Source organism: Dama dama, chromosome 12, assembly GCF_033118175.1.
Source record: "Dama dama isolate Ldn47 chromosome 12, ASM3311817v1, whole genome shotgun sequence".
In the NCBI taxonomy this organism is placed as follows: Eukaryota; Metazoa; Chordata; class Mammalia; order Artiodactyla; family Cervidae; genus Dama; species Dama dama.
Window position 1 is genome coordinate 102,793,295 of NC_083692.1, and position 23,521 is coordinate 102,816,815.

The window sequence follows — 23,521 nt, forward strand, 5'->3', positions numbered from 1 at the left end:
AGCTCTTCATAATTTCCACATTTTTAAAGCTCTTCATATTTTTCACACCTTTCAGGCTCTTCAATTTTTTCAACACCGCTTCATGCTCCGCCTATTTTTCAGATCGTTTCATGCTCATCTCATTTTTAACACCTTTTGAAGCTCTTCATATTTTTCACACCTTTTTAAGCTCTTCGTATTTTTCACACCTTTTCAGCCTCTTCATGTTTTTGAACACGGATTCATGCTTTTCCTCTTTTTCAGACCGTTTCATGCTCCTGATATTTTTGACACCTTTTGAAGCTCTTCATATTTTGCATACCTTTTCCAGCTCTTCATGTTTTTGAACACGGCTTCGTGCTGCTCCATTTTTCAGACCGTTTCATGCTCCTCATATTATTGACATCTTTTGAAGGTCTTCATATTTTTCACACCATTTCAGGCTCTTCATGTTTTTTAACAAAGCTTCATGCTCCTTCTATTTTTCAGACCCTTTCTTGCTCCTCATATTTTTGACAACTTTTGAAGCTCTTCATATTTTTCACACCGTTTCAGGCTCTTCAGTGTTTTGTACACCACTTCATGCTCCTCCTATTTTTCAGACCGTTTCATGCTGTTCATGTATTTCACACCGTTTGAAGCTCTTCATATTTTTTAGCGGTTTTCATGCTCTTCATGTTTTTGAACAACTTTTCATGCTCCTCCTATTTTTCAGACCGTATTATGCTACTCATATTTCTCACACCTTTTGAAGCTCTTCATATTTTTCACACGTTTTCAGGCTCTTCATGTTTTTGAACACGGCTTCATGCCCCTCCTATTTTTCAGACCTTTTCATCTCCTCATATTTTTGACGCCTTTTGAAGCTCTTCATATTTTTCACACCTTTTGAAGCTCTTCATTTTTTCACACCTCTTCAGGCTCTTCATGTTTGGGAACACAGTTTCATGCTCCTCCTATTTTCAAACCGTTTCATGATCCTCATATTTTTGACAACTTTGGAAGCTCTTCATATTTTTCACACCTTTTCAGGCTCTCCATGTTTTTCAACACCGATTCATGCTCCTCCTATCTTTCAGACCGTTTCATGCTCCTCATAATTTGACACCTTTTGAAGCTCTTCATATTTTTCACACCTTTTCAGGCTCTTCATGTTTTTCAACACTGCTTCATGTTCCTCCTATTTTTCAGATCGTTTCATGCTCCTCATGTTTTTGACACTTTTTGAGGCTCTTCACATTTTTCACACATTTCCAGGCTCTTCATGTTTTTAAACACCGTTTCATGCTACTCCTTTTTCAGAACGTTTCATGCTCCTCATATTTTTGACACCTTTTGAATCTCTTCATATTCTTCACACCTTTTCAGGCTCTCCATATTTTTGAATACCGCTTCATGCTCCTCCTATTTTTCAGACAGTTTCTTGCTCCTCATATGTTTGACACCTTTTGAAGCTCTTCATATATTTCACACCTTTTCAGGCTCTTCATGTATTTCAACACCGTTTCATGCTCCTCCTATTTTTCAGACTGTTTTATGCTCCTCATATTTTTGACACCTTTTGAAGCTCTTCATATTGTTCACACCTTTTGAGGCTCTTTATATTTTTTCACACCTTTTCAGGCTCTTCATGTTTTTCAACACCACATCATGCTCCTCCTATTGATCAGACCGCTTCATGCTCCTCATATTTTTGACACCTTTTGAAACTCTTCATATTTTTCACACCTTTTCAGGCTCTTTATATTTTTCACATCTTTTCAGGCTCTTCATGTTTTTCAACACCACATCATGCTCCTCCTATTGTTCAGACCGTTTCCTGCTCCTCAGATTTTTGACACCTTTTGAAACTCTTCATATATTTCACAAGTTTTGAAGCTCTTCATATTTTTCACACCTTTTCAGGCTCTTCATGTTTCTGAACATCGTTTCATGCTCCTCCTATTTCTCAGACCGTTTCATGCTCCTCATATTTTTGACACCTTTGAAACTCTTCATATTTTTCACACCTTTACTGGCTCTTCATGTTTTCAACACCACTTCATTCTCCTCCTATTTCTCAGACCGTTTCATGCTCCTCATATTTTTGAAACCTTTTGAAGCTCTTTGTATTTTTCACACCTTTTCAGGCTCTTCATAATTTTCAACACCGCTTCATGCTCCTCCTATTTTCAGACCATTTCATGGTCTTCATATTTTTGACACCTTTTGAAGCTTTTCATATTTTTCACATCTTTTCAGGCTCTTCATGATTTTCAACACCACTTCATGCTCCTTCTATTTTTCAGATCATTTCATGCTCCTCATATTTTTAACACCTTTTAATCTGTTCATATTTTTCCCACCTTTTCAGGCTCTTCAAGTTTTTGAACACCGTTTCATGCTCCTCATATTTTTGACACCTTTTGAAGCTCTTCATATTTTTGACACCTTTTGAAGCTCTTCATATTTTCACACCTTTTCAGGCTCTTCATGTTTTTCAACACCGCATCATGCTCTTCCTATTTTTCAGACCGTTTCATGCTTCTCATATTTTTGACACCTTTTGAAGCTCTTCATATTTTTCACACCGTTTCAGGCTCTTCATTTTTCTGATCACCGCTTCATGCTCCTCCTCTTTTTCAGACCGTTTCATGCTCCTCATATTTTTGATACATTTTGAAGCTCTTCATTTTTTTAAAACCTTTTCTGGCTCTTCATATTTTTCAACACCGCTTCATGCTCCTCCTATTTTAGAGACCGTTTCATGCTCCTCATATTTTTCACACCTTTTGATACTCTGTATATTTTTCATACCTTTTCCTCTTCTTCATGATTTTCAACAATGCTTCATGCTCCTCCTATTTTTCAGACCGTTTCATGCTCCTCATATTTTTCACACCTTTTCAAGCTCTTCATGTTTTTCAACACTTTTCATGCTTTTCATATTTTTGACAACTTTTGAAGCTCTTCATATTTTTCATACATTTTGAAGCTCTTCATATTTCTCTCACGTTTACAGCCTTTTCATGTTTTTCAACAACTTTTCATGCTCCTCCTATTTTTCAGACCGTTTCATGCTCCTCATATTTTTACACCTTTTGAAGCTCTTCGTATATTTCACACCTTTTGAAGCTCTTCATATTTTTTACACCTTTTCAGGCTCTTCACGTTTTTCAACACCGTTTCATCGTCCTCCTATTTTTCAGACCGTTTCATGCTCTTCATGTATTTCAAACCTTTTGAAGCTCTTCATATTTTTCACCCCTTTTCAGGTTCCTCATATTTTTGAAAACCGCTTCATTCTCCTCCGATTTTTCAGATTGTTTCATGCTCCTCATATTTTTGACACCTTTTGAAGCTCTTCATATTTTTCACAAATTTTCAGGCTCTTGATGTTTTTGAACACCTCTTCATGCTCCTACCATTTTCAGACCGTTTCAAGCTCCTCATGTATTTCACATCTTTTGAAGGTCTTCATATATTTCACACCTTTTCAGGCTCTTCATGTTTTTGAACATCGTTTCATGCTGCTCCTATTTTTCAGACCGTTTCATACGCCGAATATTTTTGACATCTTTGGAAGCTGTTCATATTTTTCACAACTTTTCAGGCTGTTCATGTTTTTCAACACCACATCATGCTCCTCCTATTTTTCAGACCGTTTCATGCTCATCTCATTTTTGACACCTTTTGAAGGTCTTCATATTTTTCACACGTTTTGAAACTTTTCATATTTTTCACACTTTTTCAGGCTCTTCCTGTTTTTCAACACCACTTCATTCTCTTCCTATATTTCAGACCGTTTCATGCTCCTCATATTTTTGACACCTTTTGAAGCTGTTCATATATTTCACACCTTTTCAGGCTCTTCATGTTTTTCAACACCACATCATGCTCCTCTTATTTTTCAGACAGCTTCATCCTCATCTCATTTTTGACACCTTTTCAAGCTCTTCATATTTTTCACACCTTTGAAGCTCTTCATATTTTTCACAAGTTTTCAGGCTCTACATGTTTTTCAACACCGCTTGAAGCTCCTCCTATTTTTCAGACCGTTTCATGCTCCTCATATTTCTGAAACCTTTTGAAGATCTTCATATTTTTCACATCTTTTCAGGCTCTTCATGTTTTTGAACACCGTTTCATGCTCCTCCTATCTTTCAGACCGTATCCTGCTCCTGATATGTTTGACACCTTTTGAATCTCTTCATATTTTTCACACCTTTTCAGGATCTTCTTGTTTTTGAACACCGCTTCATGCTCCTCCTATTTTTCAGCACCGCTTCATGCTCCTCATATTTTTGACACCTTTTGAATCTCTTCATATTTTTCACACCTTTTCAGGATCTTCTTGTTTTTGAACACCGCTTCATGCTCCTCCTATTTTTCAGCACCGCTTCATGCTCCTCATATTTTTGACACCTTTTGAATCTCTTCATATTTTTCACACCTTTTCAGGATCTTCTTGTTTTTGAACACCGCTTCATGCTCCTCCTATTTTTCAGCACCGCTTCATGCTCCTCATATTTTTGACACCTTTTGAATCTCTTCATATTTTTCACACCTTTTCAGGATCTTCTTGTTTTTGAACACCGCTTCATGCACCTCCTATTTTTCACAACTTTTGAAGTTCTTCATATATTTCACACCTTTTCAGGCTCTTCATGTATTTCACATCTTTTCAGGCTCTTCATGTATTTCACATCTTTTCAGGCTCTTCATGTTTTTCACACCTTTTCAGGCTCTTCATGTTTTTCAACTCTCCTTCATGCTCCTCCTAATTTTCAGACCGTTACATGCTCCTTATATTTTTGACACCTTTTGAAGCTCTTCATATATTTCACACCTTTTCAGGCTCTTCATGTTTTTCAGCACCACTTCATGCTCCTCCCTTTTTTCAGACCATTTCAAGCTAATCGAATTTTGCCACCTTTTGAAGCTCTTCATATTTTTCACACCTTTTGAAGCTCTTAATATTTTTCACACATTTTCAGGCTCTTCACGTTTTTCAACACGGCTTCATGCTCCTCCTGTTTTTCAAACTGTTTCATGCTCCTCATATTTTTAACACCTTTGGAAATCCTTCATATTTTTCACACCTTTTCAGGCTCTTCATGTTTTTCAGCACCACTTCATGCTCCTCCTATTTTTCAGACCATTTCAAGCTAATCGAATTTTGCCACCTTTTGAAGCTCTTCATAATTTCCACATTTTTGAAGCTCTTCATATTTTTCACACCTTTCAGGCTCTTCAATTTTTTCAACACCCTTTATGCTCCGCCTATTTTTCAGATCGTTTCATGCTCATCTCATTTTTAACACCTTTTGAAGCTCTTCATATTTTTCACACCTTTTTAAGCTCTTCGTATTTTTCACACCTTTTCAGCCTCTTCATGTTTTTGAACACGGATTCATGCTTTTCCTCTTTTTCAGACCGTTTCATGCTCCTCATATTTTGACACCTTTTGAAGCTCTTCATATTTCTCACACCTTTTCAGGCTCTTCATGTTTTTCAACACTGCTTCATGCTCCTCCTCTATTTCAGACCGTTTCATGCTCCTCATATTTTTGACACCTTTTGAAGCTCTTCATATTTTGCTTACCTTTTCCAGCTCTTCATGTTTTTGAACAATGCTTCGTGCTCCTCCATTTTTCAGACCGTTTCATGCTCCTCATATTATTGACATCTTTTGAAGGTCTTCATATTTTTCACACCATTTCAGGCTCTTCAGTGTTTTGTACACCACTTCATGCTCCTCCTATTTTTCAGACCGTTTCATGCTCTTCATGTATTTCACACCGTTTGAAGCTCTTCATATTTTTTAGCGGTTTTCAGGCTCTTCATGTTTTTGAACAACTTTTCATGCTCCTCCTATTTTTCAGACTGTTTCAGCCTCTTTCTATTTTTGACACTTTTTGAAGCTCCCCATATTTTTCACACCTTTAGAAGCTCTTCATATTTTTCACACCATTACAGGCTCTTCATGTTGTTCAACATCGCTTCATGCTCCTCCTATTTTTCAGACCGTTTCATGCTCATCTCATTTTTGACACCTTTTGAAGCTCCTCATATTTTTCACACCTTTTCAAGCTCTTCATGTTTTTGAACACCGCTTCATGCTCCTCCTATTTTTTAGACCGTTTCATGCTCCTCATATTTTTGACACCTTTTGAAGCTCTTCATATTTTTCACGCCTTTTCAGGCTGTTCATGTTTTTCAACACCGCTGCATGATCCTCCTATTTTTCAGACCGTTTCATGCTCCTCATATTTCTGACACCTTTTGAAGCTCTTCATCTTATTCACACCTTTTCAGGCTCTTCATGTTTTTCAACACCACTTCATGCACCTCCGATTTTTCAGACCGTTTCATGCTCTTCATATTTTTGACACCATTTGAAGCTCCTCATATATTTCACACCTTTTCATTCTCTTCATGTTTTTCAACACCGATTCACGCTCCTCCTATATTTCAGACCGTTTCATGCTCCTCATATTTTTGACACCTTTTGAAGCTCTTCATAATTTTCACACCTGTTCAGGCTCTTCATGTTTTTCACACGTTTTCAGGCTCTTCATGTTTTTGAACACCGTTTCATGCTCCTCATATTTTTCAGATCGTTTCATGCTCCACATATTTTTGATACCTTTTGAAGCTCTTCATATTTTTCACACCTTTTCAGGCTCTTCATGTTTGTCACACGTTTTCACTCTCTTCATGTTTTTGAACACGACTTCATGCTCCTCCTATTGTTCCGACCGTTTCATGCTCCTCATATTTTGACACCTTTTGAAGCTCTTCATATTTTTCACATCTTTTCAGACACTTCATGTCTTAAACACCGTTTCATGTTCCTCCTGTTTTTCAGACGGTTTCATGCTCCTCATATTTTTCACACCTTTTGAAGCTCTTCATATTTTTCACAGCTTTTCAGGCTCTTCATGTTTTTTAACACCGTTTTATGCTGCTCTTATATTTCAGACCGTTTCCTGCTCCTCATATTTTTGACAACTTTTGAAGCTCTTCATATTTTTCACACTTTTTCATGTTCTTCATGTTTTTCAACACCACTTCATGCTCCTCCTATTTTTCAGACCGTTTCATGCTCATCTCATTTTTGACACCTTTTGAAGCTCTTCATATTTTTCACTCATTTTGAAGCTCTTCATATATTTCACACCTTTTCAGGCTCTTCATGTTTTTCAAGCCACTTCTTGCTCCTGCCATTTTTCAGACCGTTTCATGCTCATCTCATTTTTGACACCTTTTGAAGCTCTTCATATTTTTCACACCTTTTGAAGCTCTTCATTTTTTTCACACCTTTTCATGTTCTTCATGTTTTTCAACACCGCTTCATGCTCCTCCTATTTTCAGACCGTTTCATGCTCCTCATATTTTTGACACCTTTAGAAGCTCTTCAGATTTTTCACATCTGTCATGCTCTTCATATTTTTCAACACCGTTTTATGCTCCTCCTATTTTTCACACTGTTTCATGCACCTCATATTATTGACACCTTTTGAAGCTCTTCATATTTTTCACACCATTTCAGGCTCTCCAGTTTTTCCACACCGTTTCATGCTCCTCCTATTTTTCAGACCTTTTCATGCTCCTCCTATTTTTCAGACCGTTACATGCTCCTCATATTTTTCACACTATTTGAAGCTCTTAATATTTTTCACACCTTTTCAGGCTCTTCATGTTTTTCCACACCGTTTCATGCTCCTCCTATTTTTCAGACGGTTTCATGCTCCTTCTATTTTTGACACCTTTTGAAGCTCTTCATATTTTTCACATCTTTTGAAGCTCTTCATTTTTTCACACCTTTTCAGGCTCTTCATGTTTGGGAACACAGTTTCATGCTACTCCTATTTTCAAACCGTTTCATGCTCCTCATATTTTTGAGAACTTTGGAAGCTCTTCATATTTTTCACACCTTTTCAGGCTCTCCATGATTTTCAACACCGATTCATGCTCCTCCTATCTTTCAGACCGTTTCATGCTCCTCATAATTTGACACCTTTTGAAGCTCTTCATATTTTTCACACCTTTTCAGGCTCTTCATGTTTTTCAACACCACTTCATGCTCCTCCTATTTTTCAGGCCGTTTCATGCTCATTTCATTATTTACACCATTTGAAGCTCTTAATATTTTTCACACCTTTTGAAGCTCTTCATATTTTCCACACGATTTCAGGCTCTTCTTGTTTTTCAACACTGCTTCATGCTCCTCCTATTTTTCAGATCGTTTCATGCTCCTCACGTTTTTGACACTTTTTGAGGCTCTTCACATTTTTCACACCTTTTCAGGCTCTTCATGTTTTTGAACACCTTTTCATGCTACTCCTTTTTCAGAACGTTTCATGCTCCTCATATTTTTGACACCTTTTGAATATCTTCATATTTTTCACAACTTTTCAGGCTCTTCATGTTTTTCAACACCGCTTCATGCTCCTCCTATTTTACAGACCGTTTCATGCTCCTCATAATTTGACACCTTTTGAAGCTCTTCATATTTTTCACACCTTTTCATGCTCTTCATGTTTTTCAACACCACTTCATGCTCCTCCTATTTTTCAGATCGTATTATGCTACTCATATTTCTCACACCTTTTGAAGCTCTTCATATTTTTCACACGTTTTCAGGCTCTTCATGTTTTTGAACACGGCTTCATGCCCCTCCTATTTTTCAGACCTTTTCATCTCCTCATATTTTTGACGCCTTTTGAAGCTCTTCATATTTTTCACACCTTTTCAAGCTCTTCATGTTTTTCAACACCCCTTCATGCTGCTCCTATATTTCAGACCGTTTCATGCTCCTCATATTTTTCACACCTTTTGAAGCTCTTCATATTTTTCACACCTTTTCAGGCTCATCATATTTTTGAACACCGCCTCATGCTCCTCCTGTTTTTCAGACCGTTTCATGCTCCACATATTTTTGACACCTTTTGAAGCTCTTCCTATTTTTCACAAATTTTCAGGCTCTCCATGTTTTTCCACACCGTTTCATGCTCCTCCTATTTTTCAGACCGTTTCATGCTCCTCATATTTTTGACACGTTTTGAAGCTCTTCATATATTTCACACCTTTTCAGGCTCTTCATGTTTTTCAACACCACTTCATGCTACTCCTATTTTTTCAGACCTTTTCATGCTCATCTCATTTTTGACACCTTTTGAAGCTCTTCATATTTCTAACAGCTTTTGAAGCTCTTCATATTTTTCACACGTTTTCAGGCTCTTCATGTTTTTCAACACCGCTTCATGCTCCTCCGATTTTTCAGATCGCTTCATGCTCCTCATATTTTTGACACCTTTTGAAGCTCTTCATATTTTTCACACCTTTTCAGGCTCTTCATGTTTTTCAACACCACTTCATGCTCCTCGTATTTTTCAGACCGTTTTATGCTCCTCATATTTTTCACACCCTTTGAAGCTCTTTATATTTCTCACACCTTTCCAGGCTCTTCATGTTTTTGAACACCGCTTCATTCTCCTCCTATTTTTCAGACCGTTTCATGCTCCTCATATTTTGACACATTTTGAAGCTCTTCATATTTTTCACACCTTTTCAGGCTCTTCAAGTTTTTCAACACCACATCATGCTCTTCCTATTTTTCAGACCGTTTCATGCTCCTCATATTCTTGACATATTTTGAGCCTCTTCATATTTTTCACACTATTTGAATCTCTTCATATTTTTCACACCTTTTCAGGTCTTCATGTTTTTCCAAACCGTTTCATGCTCCTCCATTTTTAGAAAGTTTCATGTTCCTCATATTTTTGACACCCTTTGAAACTCTTCATTTATTTGACACCATTTGAGGCTCTTCATGTTTTTCAACACCACTTCATGCTCCTCGTAATTTTCAGACCGTTTCGTACTCATCTCATTTTTGGCACCTTTTGAAGCTCTTCATATTTCTCACAGCTTTTGAAGCTGTTCATGTTTTTCACACCTTTTCAGGCTCTTTATATTTTTGAACACCGCTTCATGCTCCTCCTATTTTTCAGACCGTTTCATGTTCCTCATATTTTTGTCACCTTTTGAAACTCTTCATATATTTCACACCTTATCACGCTCTTCACCTTTTTCAAAACCGCTTCATGCTCCTCCTATTTTTCAGTCCGTTTAACGCTCCTCATAATTTGACACCTTTTGAAGCTCTTCATATTTTTCACACCTTTTCAGGCTCTTCAAGTTTTTCAACACCACATCATGCTCTTCCTATTTTTCAGACCGTTTCATGCTCCTCATATTCTTGACATATTTTGAGCCTCTTCATATTTTTCACACCTTTTGAAGCTCTTCATTTTTTCACACCTCTTCAGGCTCTTCATGTTTGGGAACACAGTTTCATGCTCCTCCTATTTTCAAACCGTTTCATGATCCTCATATTTTTGACAACTTTGGAAGCTCTTCATATTTTTCACACCTTTTCAGGCTCTCCATGTTTTTCAACACCGATTCATGCTCCTCGTATCTTTCAGACCGTTTCATGCTCCTCATAATTTGACACCTTTTGAAGCTCTTCATATTTTTCACACCTTTTCAGGCTCTTCATGTTTTTCAACACTGCTTCATGTTCCTCATATTTTTCAGATCGTTTCATGCTCCTCATGTTTTTGACACTTTTTGAGGCTCTTCACATTTTTCACACATTTCCAGGCTCTTCATGTTTTTAAACACCGTTTCATGCTACTCCTTTTTCAGAACGTTTCATGCTTCTCATATTTTTGACACCTTTTGAAGCCCTTCATATTTTTCACACCTGTTGAAGTTCTTCATATTTTTCACACCTTTTCAGGCTTTTCATGTTTTTCAACACCGCTTCATGCTCCTCCTATTTTTCAGACTGTTTCATGCTCCTCATATTTTTGAAAGCTTTTGAAGCACTTCATATTTTTCACACCTTTTGAAGCTCTTCATATTTTTCACACCTTTTCAGGCTCTTCATGTTTTTCAACACCGCTTCATGCTCTTCCTATTTTTCACACCGTTTCATGTTCCTCATATTTTTGACACATTTTGAAGCTCTTCATATTTTTCACACCTTTTCAGGCTCTTCATGTTTTTCAACACCGCTTCATGATCCTCCTATACTTCAGATCGTTTCATGTTCCAAATATTTTTCACACCTTTTATAGCTCTTCATATTTTTCACACCTTTTCAGGCTCTCCATGTTTTTCCACACCGTTTCATGCTCTTCCTATTTTTCCGGCCGTTTCATGCTCCTCTTATTTTTCCGACCGTTTCATGCTCATCTCATCTTTGACACCTTTTGAAGGTATTCATATTTTTCACACCTTTTGAAGCTCTTCATATTTTTCACACGTTTTCAGGCTCTTTATGTTTTTGGACACGTATTCAGGCTCCTCCTATTTTTCAGACCGTTTCACTCTCCTCATATTTTTGACACGTTTTGAGGCTCTTCATATTTTTCACACCTTTTCAAGCTCTTCATGTATTTCAACACCCCTTCATGCTTCTCCTATATTTCAGTCCGTTTCATGCTCCTCATATTTTTCACACCTTTTGAAGCTCTTCATATTTTTCACACCTTTTCAGGCTCTTAATGATTTTTAACACCGTTTCATGCTCCTCCTATTTTCAGACCGTTTCATACTCCTCATAATTTTGACACCTTTTGAAGCTCTTCATATTTTTCACACCTTTTCAGGCTCTTCATGTTTTTCAACACCACTTCATGCTCCTCGCATTTTTCAGCCCGTTTTATGCTCCTCATATTTTTCACACCCTTTGTAGCTCTTTATATTTCTCACACCTTTCCAGGCTCTTCATGTTTTTGAACACCGCTTCATGCTCCTCCTATTTTTCAGACCGTTTCATGCTCCTCATATTTTGACACATTTTGAAGCTCTTCATATTTTTCACACCTTTTCAGGCTCTTCAAGTTTTTCAACACCACATCATGCTCTTCCTATTTTTCAGACCGTTTCATGCTCCTCATATTCTTGACATATTTTGAGCCTCTTCATATTTTTCACACTATTTGAAGCTCTTCATATTTTTCACACCTTTTCAGGCTCTTCATGTTTTTCCACACCGTTTCATGCTCCTCCATTTTTAGAAAGTTTCATGTTCCTCATATTTTTGACACCTTTTGAATCTCTTCATATATTTGACACCATTTGAGGCTCTTCATGTTTTTCAACACCACTTCATGCTCCTCGTAATTTTCAGACCGTTTCATGCTCATCTCATTTTTGTCACCTTTTGAAGCTCTTCATATTTCTCACAGCTTTTGAAGCTGTTCATGTTTTTCACACCTTTTCAGGCTCTTTATATTTTTGAACACCACTTCCTGCCTCTCCAATTTTACAGATCGTTTCATGCTCCTCATATTTTTGACACTTTTTGAAACTCTTCCTATTTTTCACAAATTTTCAGACTCTTTATATTTTTGAACACCGCTTCATGCTCCTCCTATTTTTCAGACCGTTTCATGCTCCTCATATTTTTGACACTTTTTGAAACTCTTCCTATTTTTCACAAATTTTCAAACTCTTTATATTTTTGAACACCGCTTCCTGCTTCTCCTATTTTACAGGCCGTTTCATGCTGCTCATATTTTTAACACTTTTTGAAACTATTCCTATTTTTCACACGTTTTCAGGCTCTTCATGTTTTTCCAAACCGTTTCATGCTCCACCTTTTTTTCAGACCATTTCGTGCTTCTCCTATTTTTCAGACCGTTTCATGTTCCTCATATATTTGTCACCTTTTGAAACTCTTCATATATTTCACACCTTATCACGCTCTTCATCTTTTTCAAAACCGTTTCATGCTCCTCCTATTTTTCAGTCCGTTTAATGCTCCTCATATTTTGGACACGTTTTGAAGCTCTTCATATTTTTCACACCTTTTCAGGCTCTTCATATTTTTCAACACCACTTCATGCTCCTCCTATTTTTCAGGCCGTTTCATGCTCATTACATTATTTACACCATTTGAAGCTCTTAATATTTTTCACACCTTTTGAAGCTCTACATATTTTCCACACGATTTCAGGCTCTTCTTGTTTTTCAACACTGCTTCATGCTCCTCCTATTTTTCAGATCGTTTCATGCTCCTCATGTTTTTGACACTTTTTGAGGCTCTTCATATTTTTCACACATTTCCAGGCTCTTCATGTTTTTGAACACCGTTTCATGCTACTCCTTTTTCAGAACGTTTCATGCTCCTCATATTTTTGACACCTTTTTAATCTCTTCATATTTTTCACAACTTTTCAGGCTCTTCATGTTTTTCATCACCGCTTCATGCTCTTCCTATTTTACAGACCGTTTCATGCTCCTCATAATTTGACACCTTTTGAAGCTCTTCATATTTTTCACACCTTTTCATGCTCTTCATGTTTTTCAACACCACTTCATGCTCCTCCTATTTTTCAGACCGTTTTATGCTACTCATATTTCTCACACCTTTTGAAGCTCTTCATATTTTTCACACGTTTTCAGGCTCTTCATGTTTTTGAACACGGCTTCATGCCCCTCCTATTTTTCAGACCTTTTCATCTCCTCATATTTTTGACGCCTTTTGAAGCTCTTCATATTTTTCACACCTTTTCAAGCTCTTCATGTTTTTCAACACCCCTTCATGCTGCTCCTATATTTCAGACCGTTTCATGCTCCTCATATTTTTCACACCTTTTGAAGCTCTTCATATTTTTCACACCTTTTCAGGCTCATCATATTTTTGAACACCGCTTCATGCTCCTCCTGTTTTTCAGACCGTTTCATGCTCCACATATTTTTGACACCTTTTGAAGCTCTTCCTATTTTTCACAATTTTCAGGCTCTCCATGTTTTTCCACACCGTTTCGTGCTCCTCGTATTTTTCAGACCGTTTCATGCTCCTCATATTTTTGACACCTTTTGAAGCTCTTCATATTTTTCACACGTTTTCAGGCTCTTCATGTTTTTGAACACGGCTTCATGCCCCTCCTATTTTTCAGACCTTTTCATCTCCTCATATTTTTGACGCCTTTTGAAGCTCTTCATATTTTTCACAACTTTTCAAGCTCTTCATGTTTTTCAACACCCCTTCATGCTGCTCCTATATTTCAGACCGTTTCATGCTCCTCATATTTTTCACACCTTTTGAAGCTCTTCATATTTTTCACACCTTTTCAGGCTCATCATATTTTTGAACACCGCTTCATGCTCCTCCTGTTTTTCAGACCGTTTCATGCTCCACATATTTTTGACACCTTTTGAAGCTCTTCCTATTTTTCACAATTTTCAGGCTCTCCATGTTTTTCCACACCGTTTCGTGCTCCTCGTATTTTTCAGACCGTTTCATGCTCCTCATATTTTTGACACGTTTTGAAGCTCTTCATATATTTCACACCTTTTCAGGCTCTTCATGTTTTTCAACACCACTTCATGCTACTCCTATTTTTTCAGACCTTTTCATGCTCATCTCATTTTTGACCCCTTTTGAAGCTCTTCATATTTCTAACAGCTTTTGAAGCTCTTCATATTTTTCACACGTTTTCAGGCTCTTCATGTTTTTCAACACCGCTTCATGCTCCTCTGATTTTTCAGATCGCTTCATGCTCCTCATATTTTTGACACTATTTGAAGCTCTTCATATTTTTCACACCTTTTCAGGCTCTTAATGGTTTTTAACACCGTTTCATGCTCCTCCTATTTTCAGACCGTTTCATACTCCTCATAATTTTGATACCTTTTGAAGCTCTTCATATTTTTCACACCTTTTCAGGCTCTTCATGTTTTTCAACACCACTTCATGCTCCTCGTATTTTTCAGACCGTTTTATGCTCCTCATATTTTTCACACCCTTTGAAGCTCTTTATATTTCTCACACCTTTCCAGGCTCTTCATGTTTTTCAACACCGCTTCATGCTCCTCCTATTTTTCAGACCGTTTCATGCTCCTCATATTTTGACACATTTTGAAGCTCTTCATATTTTTCACACCTTTTCAGGCTCTTCAAGTTTTTCAACACCACATCATGCTCTTCCTATTTTTCAGACCGTTTCATGCTCCTCATATTCTTGACATATTTTGAGCCTCTTCATATTTTTCACACTATTTGAAGCTCTTCATATTTTTCACACCTTTTCAGGCTCTTCATGTTTTTCCACACCGTTTCATGCTCCTCCATTTTTAGAAAGTTTCATGTTCCTCATATTTTTGACACCTTTTGAATCTCTTCATATATTTGACACCATTTGAGGCTCTTCATGTTTTTCAACACCACTTCATGCTCCTCGTAATTTTCAGACCGTTTCATGCTCATCTCATTTTTGTCACCTTTTGAAGCTCTTCATATTTCTCACAGCTTTTGAAGCTGTTCATGTTTTTCACACCTTTTCAGGCTCTTTATATTTTTGAACACCACTTCCTGCCTCTCCAATTTTACAGATCGTTTCATGCTCCTCATATTTTTGACACTTTTTGAAACTCTTCCTATTTTTCACAAATTTTCAGACTCTTTATATTTTTGAACACCGCTTCATGCTCCTCCTATTTTTCAGACCGTTTCATGCTCCTCATATTTTTGACACTTTTTGAAACTCTTCCTATTTTTCACAAATTTTCAAACTCTTTATATTTTTGAACACCGCTTCCTGCTTCTCCTATTTTACAGGCCGTTTCATGCTGCTCATATTTTTAACACTTTTTGAAACTATTCCCATTTTTCACACGTTTTCAGGCTCTTCATGTTTTTCCAAACCGTTTCATGCTCCACCTTTTTTTCAGACCATTTCGTGCTTCTCCTATTTTTCAGACCGTTTCATGTTCCTCATATATTTGTCACCTTTTGAAACTCTTCATATATTTCACACCTTATCACGCTCTTCATCTTTTTCAAAACCGTTTCATGCTCTTCCTATTTTTCAGTCCGTTTAATGCTCCTCATATTTTGGACACGTTTTGAAGCTCTTCATATTTTTCACACCTTTTCAAGCTCTTCATATTTTTCAACACCACTTCATGCTCCTCCTATTTTTCAGGCCGTTTCATGCTCATTACATTATTTACACCATTTGAAGCTCTTAATATTTTTCACACCTTTTGAAGCTCTACATATTTTCCACACGATTTCAGGCTCTTCTTGTTTTTCAACACTGCTTCATGCTCCTCCTATTTTTCAGATCGTTTCATGCTCCTCATGTTTTTGACACTTTTTGAGGCTCTTCATATTTTTCACACATTTCCAGGCTCTTCATGTTTTTGAACACCGTTTCATGCTACTCCTTTTTCAGAACGTTTCATGCTCCTCATATTTTTGACACCTTTTTAATCTCTTCATATTTTTCACAACTTTTCAGGCTCTTCATGTTTTTCATCACCGCTTCATGCTCTTCCTATTTTACAGACCGTTTCATGCTCCTCATAATTTGACACCTTTTGAAGCTCTTCATATTTTTCACACCTTTTCATGCTCTTCATGTTTTTCAACACCACTTCATGCTCCTCCTATTTTTCAGACCGTTTTATGCTACTCATATTTCTCACACCTTTTGAAGCTCTTCATATTTTTCACACGTTTTCAGGCTCTTCATGTTTTTGAACACGGCTTCATGCCCCTCCTATTTTTCAGACCTTTTCATCTCCTCATATTTTTGACGCCTTTTGAAGCTCTTCATATTTTTCACACCTTTTCAAGCTCTTCATGTTTTTCAACACCCCTTCATGCTGCTCCTATATTTCAGACCGTTTCATGCTCCTCATATTTTTCACACCTTTTGAAGCTCTTCATATTTTTCACACCTTTTCAGGCTCATCATATTTTTGAACACCGCTTCATGCTCCTCCTGTTTTTCAGACCGTTTCATGCTCCACATATTTTTGACACCTTTTGAAGCTCTTCCTATTTTTCACAATTTTCAGGCTCTCCATGTTTTTCCACACCGTTTCGTGCTCCTCGTATTTTTCAGACCGTTTCATGCTCCTCATATTTTTGACACCTTTTGAAGCTCTTCATATTTTTCACACGTTTTCAGGCTCTTCATGTTTTTGAACACGGCTTCATGCCCCTCCTATTTTTCAGACCTTTTCATCTCCTCATATTTTTGACGCCTTTTGAAGCTCTTCATATTTTTCACACCTTTTCAAGCTCTTCATGTTTTTCAACACCCCTTCATGCTGCTCCTATATTTCAGACCGTTTCATGCTCCTCATATTTTTCACACCTTTTGAAGCTCTTCATATTTTTCACACCTTTTCAGGCTCATCATATTTTTGAACACCGCTTCATGCTCCTCCTGTTTTTCAGACCGTTTCATGCTCCACATATTTTTGACACCTTTTGAAGCTCTTCCTATTTTTCACAATTTTCAGGCTCTCCATGTTTTTCCACACCGTTTCATGCTCCTCGTATTTTTCAGACCGTTTCATGCTCCTCATATTTTTGACACGTTTTGAAGCTCTTCATATATTTCACACCTTTTCAGGCTCTTCATGTTTTTCAACACCACTTCATGCTACTCCTATTTTTTCAGACCTTTTCATGCTCATCTCATTTTTGACCCCTTTTGAAGCTCTTCATATTTCTAACAGCTTTTGAAGCTCTTCATATTTTTCACACGTTTTCAGGCTCTTCATGTATTTCAACACCGCTTCATGCTCCTCTGATTTTTCAGATCGCTTCATGCTCCTCATATTTTTGACACTATTTGAAGCTCTTCATATTTTTCACACCTTTTCAGGCTCTTAATGGTTTTTAACACCGTTTCATGCTCCTCCTATTTTCAGACCGTTTCATACTCCTCATAATTTTGATACCTTTTGAAGCTCTTCATATTTTTCACACCTTTTCAGGCTCTTCATGTTTTTCAACACCACTTCATGCTCCTCGTATTTTTCAGACCGTTTTATGCTCCTCATATTTTTCACACCCTTTGAAGCTCTTTATATTTCTCACACCTTTCCAGGCTCTTCATGTTTTTCAACACCGCTTCATGCTCCTCCTATTTTTCAGACCGTTTCATGCTCCTCATATTTTGACACATTTTGAAGCTCTTCATATTTTTCACACCTTTTCAGGCTCTTCAAGTTTTTCAACACCACATCATGCTCTTCCTATTTTTCAGACCGTTTCATGCTCCTCATATTCTTGACATATTTTGAGCCTCTTCATATTTTTCACACTATTTGAAGCTCTTCATATTTTTCACACCTTTTCAGGCTCTTCATGTTTTTCCACACCGTTTCATGCTCCTCCATTTTTAGAAAGTTTCATGTTCCTCATATTTTTGACACCTTTTGAATCTCTTCATATATTTGACACCATTTGAGGCTCTTCATGTTTTTCAACACCACTTCATGCTCCTCGTAATTTTCATACCGTTTCATGCTCATCTCATTTTTGTCACCTTTTGAAGCTCTTCATATTTCTCACAGCTTTTGAAGCTGTTCATGTTTTTCACACCTTTTCAGGCTCTTTATATTTTTGAACACCACTTCCTGCCTCTCCAATTTTACAGACCGTTTCATGCTCCTCATATTTTTGACACTTTTTGAAACTCTTCCTATTTTTCACAAATTTTCAGACTCTTTATATTTTTGAACACCGCTTCATGCTCCTCCTATTTTTCAGACCGTTTCATGCTCCTCATATTTTTGACACTTTTTGAAACTCTTCCTATTTTTCACAAATTTTCAGACTCTTTATATTTTTGAACACCGCTTCCTGCTTCTCCTATTTTACAGGCCGTTTCATGCTGCTCATATTTTTGACACTTTTTGAAACTATTCCTATTTTTCAGACGTTTTCAGGCTCTTCATGTTTTTCCAAACCGTTTCATGCTCCACCTTTTTTTCAGACCATTTCTTGCTCCTCCTATTTTTCAGACCGTTTCATGTTCCTCATATATTTGTCACCTTTTGAAACTCTTCATATATTTCACACCTTATCACGCTCTTCATCTTTTTCAAAACCGCTTCATGCTCCTCCTATTTTTCAGTCCGTTTAACGCTCCTCATATTTTGGACACGTTTTGAAGCTCTTCATATTTTTCACACCTTTTCAGGCTCTTTATGTTTTTCAACACCGCTTCATGCTCCTCCTATTTTTCAGACCATTTCATGCTCCGCATATATTTTACACGTTTTGAGGCTCTTCATATTTTTCACACCTTTCCAGGCTCTTCATGTTTTTGAACACCGTTTCATGCTCCTCCTTTTTCAGAACATTTCATGCTCCTCCTATTTTTGACACCTTTTGAAGCCCTTCATATTTTGGACACGTTTTGAAGCTCTTCATATTTTTCAAACGTTTTCAGGCTCTTCATGTTTTTCAACACCGCTTCATTCTCCTCCTATTTTTCAGACGGTTTCATGCTCCTCCTATTTTTGACACCTTTTGAAGCTCTTCATATTTTTCACACCTTTTGAAGCTCTTCATTTTTTCACATCTCTTCAGGCTCTTCATGTTTGGGAACACAGTTTCATGCTCCTCCTATTTTCAAACCGATTCATGATCCTCATATTTTGGACAACTTTGGAAGCTCTTCATATTTTTCACACCTTTTCAGGCTCTCCATGTTTTTCAACACCGATTCATGCTCCTCCTATCTTTCAGACCGTTTCATGCTCCTCATAATTTGACACCTTTTGAAGCTCTTCATATTTTTCACACCTTTTCAGGCTCTTCATGTTTTTCAACACTGCTTCATGCTCCTCCTATTTTTCAGATCGTTTCATGCTCCTCATGTTTTTGACACTTTTTGAGGCTCTTCACATTTTTCACACATTTCCAGGCTCTTCATGTTTTTAAACACCGTTTCATGCTACTCCTTTTTCAGAACGTTTCATGCTCCTCATATATTTGACACCTTTTGAATCTCTTCATATTTTTCACACCTTTTCAGGCTCTCCATATCTTTGAATACCGCTTCATGCTCCTCCTATTTTTCAGACCGTTTCTTGCTCCTCATATGTTTGACACCTTTTGAAGCTCTTCATATTTTTCACACCTTTTCAGGCTCTTCATGTTTTTCAACACCGCTTCATGCTCTTCCTATTTTTCACACCGTTTCATGTTCCTCATATTTTTGACACATTTTGAAGCTCTTCATATTTTTCACACCTTTTCCGGCTCTTCATGTTTTTCAACACCGCTTCATGATCCTCCTATACTTCAGATCGTTTCATGTTCCAAATATTTTTCACACCTTTTATAGCTCTTCATATTTTTCACACCTTTTCAGGCTCTCCATGTTTTTCCACACCGTTTCATGCTCTTCCTATTTTTCCGACTGTTTCATGCTCCTCTTATTTTTCCGACCGTTTCATGCTCATCTCATCTTTGACACCTTTTGAAGGTATTCATATTTTTCACACCTTTTGAAGCTCTTCATATTTTTCACACCTTTTCAGGCTCTTCATGTTTTTCAACACTGCTTCATGCTCTTCCTATTTTTCACACCGTTTCATGTTCCTCATATTTTTGACACATTTTGAAGCTCTTCATATTTTTCACACCTTTTCCGGCTCTTCATGTTTTTCAACACCGCTTCATGATCCTCCTATACTTCAGATCGTTTCATGTTCCAAATATTTTTCACACCTTTTATAGCTCTTCATATTTTTCACACCTTTTCAGGCTCTCCATGTTTTTCCACACCGTTTCATGCTCTTCCTATTTTTCCGACCGTTTCATGCTCCTCTTATTTTTCCGACCGTTTCATGCTCATCTCATCTTTGACACCTTTTGAAGGTATTCATATTTTTCACCCCTTTTGAAGCTCTTCATATTTTTCACACGTTTTCAGGCTCTTTATGTTTTTGGACACGGATTCAGGCTCCTCCTATTTTTCAGACCGTTTCACTCTCCTCATATTTTTGACACGTTTTGAGGCTCTTCATATTTTTCACACCTTTTCAAGCTCTTCATGTATTTCAACACCCCTTCACGCTTCTCCTATATTTCAGACCGTTTCATGCTCCTCATATTTTTCACACCTTTTGAAGCTCTTCATATTTTTCACACCTTTTCAGGCTCTTAATGATTTTTTACACCGTTTCATGCTCCTCCTATTTTCAGACCGTTTCATACTCCTCATAATTTTGACACCTTTTGAAGCTCTTCATATTTTTCACACCTTTCCACGCTCTTCATGTTTTTGAACACCGCTTCATGCTCCTCCTATTTTTCAGACCGTTTCATGCTCCTCATATTTTGACACATTTTGAAGCTCTTCATATTTTTCACACCTTTTCAGGCTCTTCAAGTTTTTCAACACCACATCATGCTCTTCCTATTTTTCAGACCGTTTCATGCTCCTCATATTCTTGACATATTTTGAGCCTCTTCATATTTTTCACACTATTTGAAGCTCTTCTTATTTTTCACACCTTTTCAGGCTCTTCATGTTTTTCCACACCGTTTCATGCTCCTCCATTTTTAGAAAGTTTCATGTTCCTCATATTTTTGACACCTTTTGAATCTCTTCATATATTTGACACCATTTGAGGCTCTTCATGTTTTTCAACACCACTTCATGCTCCTCGTAATTTTCAGACCGTTTCATGCTCATCTCATTTTTGTCACCTTTTGAAGCTCTTCATATTTCTCACAGCTTTTGAAGCTGTTCATGTTTTTCACACCTTTTCAGGCTCTTTATATTTTTGAACACCACTTCCTGCCTCTCCAATTTTACAGACCGTTTCATGCTCCTCATATTTTTGACACTTTTTGAAACTCTTCCTATTTTTCACAAATTTTCAGACTCTTTATATTTTTGAACACCGCTTCATGCTCCTCCTATTTTTCAGACCGTTTCATGCTCCTCATATTTTTGACACTTTTTGAAACTCTTCCTATTTTTCACAAATTTTCAGACTCTTTATATTTTTGAACACCGCTTCCTGCTTCTCCTATTTTACAGGCCGTTTCATGCTGCTCATATTTTTGACACTTTTTGAAACTATTCCTATTTTTCACACGTTTTCAGGCTCTTCATGTTTTTCCAAACCGTTTCATGCTCCACCTTTTTTTCAGACCATTTCGTGCTCCTCCTATTTTTCAGACCGTTTCATGTTCCTCATATTTTTGTCACCTTTTGAAACTCTTCATATATTTCACACCTTATCACGCTCTTCATCTTTTTCAAAACCGTTTCATGCTCCTCCTATTTTTCAGTCTGTTTAACGCTCCTCATATTTTGGACACGTTTTGAAGCTCTTCATATTTTTCACACCTTTTCAGGCTCTTCATGTTTTTCAACACCGCTTCATGCTCCTCCTATTTTTCAGACCATTTCATGCTCCTCATATATTTTACACGTTTTGATGCTCTTCATATTTTTCACACCTTTCCAGGCTCTTCACGTTTTTGAACACCGTTTCATTCTCCTCCTTTTTCAGAACATTTCATGCTCCTCCTATTTTTGACACCGTTTGAAGCCCTTCATATTTTTCACACCTTTTGAAGTTCTTCATATTTTTCAAACGTTTTCAGGCTCTTCATGTTTTTCAACACCGCTTCATTCTCCTCCTATTTTTCAGACGGTTTCATGCTCCTCCTATTTTTCAGACCATTTCATGCTCCTCATATTTTTGACACCTTTTGAAGCTCTTCTTGTATTTCACACCTTTTCAGGCTTTTCAGGTTTTTCAACACCACTTCATGCCACTCCTATTTTTCTGACCGTTTCATGCACATCTCATTTTTGACACCTTTTAAAGCTCTTCATATATTTCACACCTTTTGAAGATCTTCATATTTTTCACACGTTTTCAGGCTCTTCGTGTTTTTCAACACCACTTCATGCTCCTCCTATTTTCAGACCGTTTCATGATCCTCATATATTTGACACGTTTTGAAGCTCTTCATATTTTTCACACCTTTTCAGGCACTTCATGTTTTTCAACACCGCTTCATGCTCCTCTTTTTTTTCAGACCGTTTCATGCTCCTCATATATTTGACACGTTTTGAAGCTCTTCATATTTTTCACTCCTTTTAAGGCTCTTCATGTTTTTGAACACAGCTTCATGCTCCTCCAATTTTCACACTTTTTCATGCTCTTCATATTTTTGACACCTTTTGAAGCTCTGCATATTTTTCACACCTTTTCAGGCTCTTCATGTTTTTCAACACCGCTTCACTTTCCTCCTATTTTTCAGACCGTTTCATGCTCCTCATATATTTGACACGTTTTGAAGCTCTTCATATTTTTCACTCATTTTAAGGCTCTTCATGTTTTAGAATGCAGCTTCATGCTCCTCCAATTTTCACACTTTTTCATGCTCTTCATATTTTTGACACCTTTTGAAGCTCTGCATATTTTTCACACCTTTTCAGGCTCTTCATGTTTTTCAACACCGCTTCACTCTCCTCCTATTTTTCAGACTGTTTCATGCTCCTCATATATTTGACACGTTTTGAAGCTCTTCATATTTTTCACTCCTTTTAAGGCTCTTCATGTTTTTGAACACAGCTTCATGCTCCTCCAATTTTCACACTTTTTCATGCTCTTCATATTTTTGACACCTTTTGAAGCTCTGCATATTTTTCACACCTTTTCAGGCTCTTCATGTTTTTCAACACGCTTCACT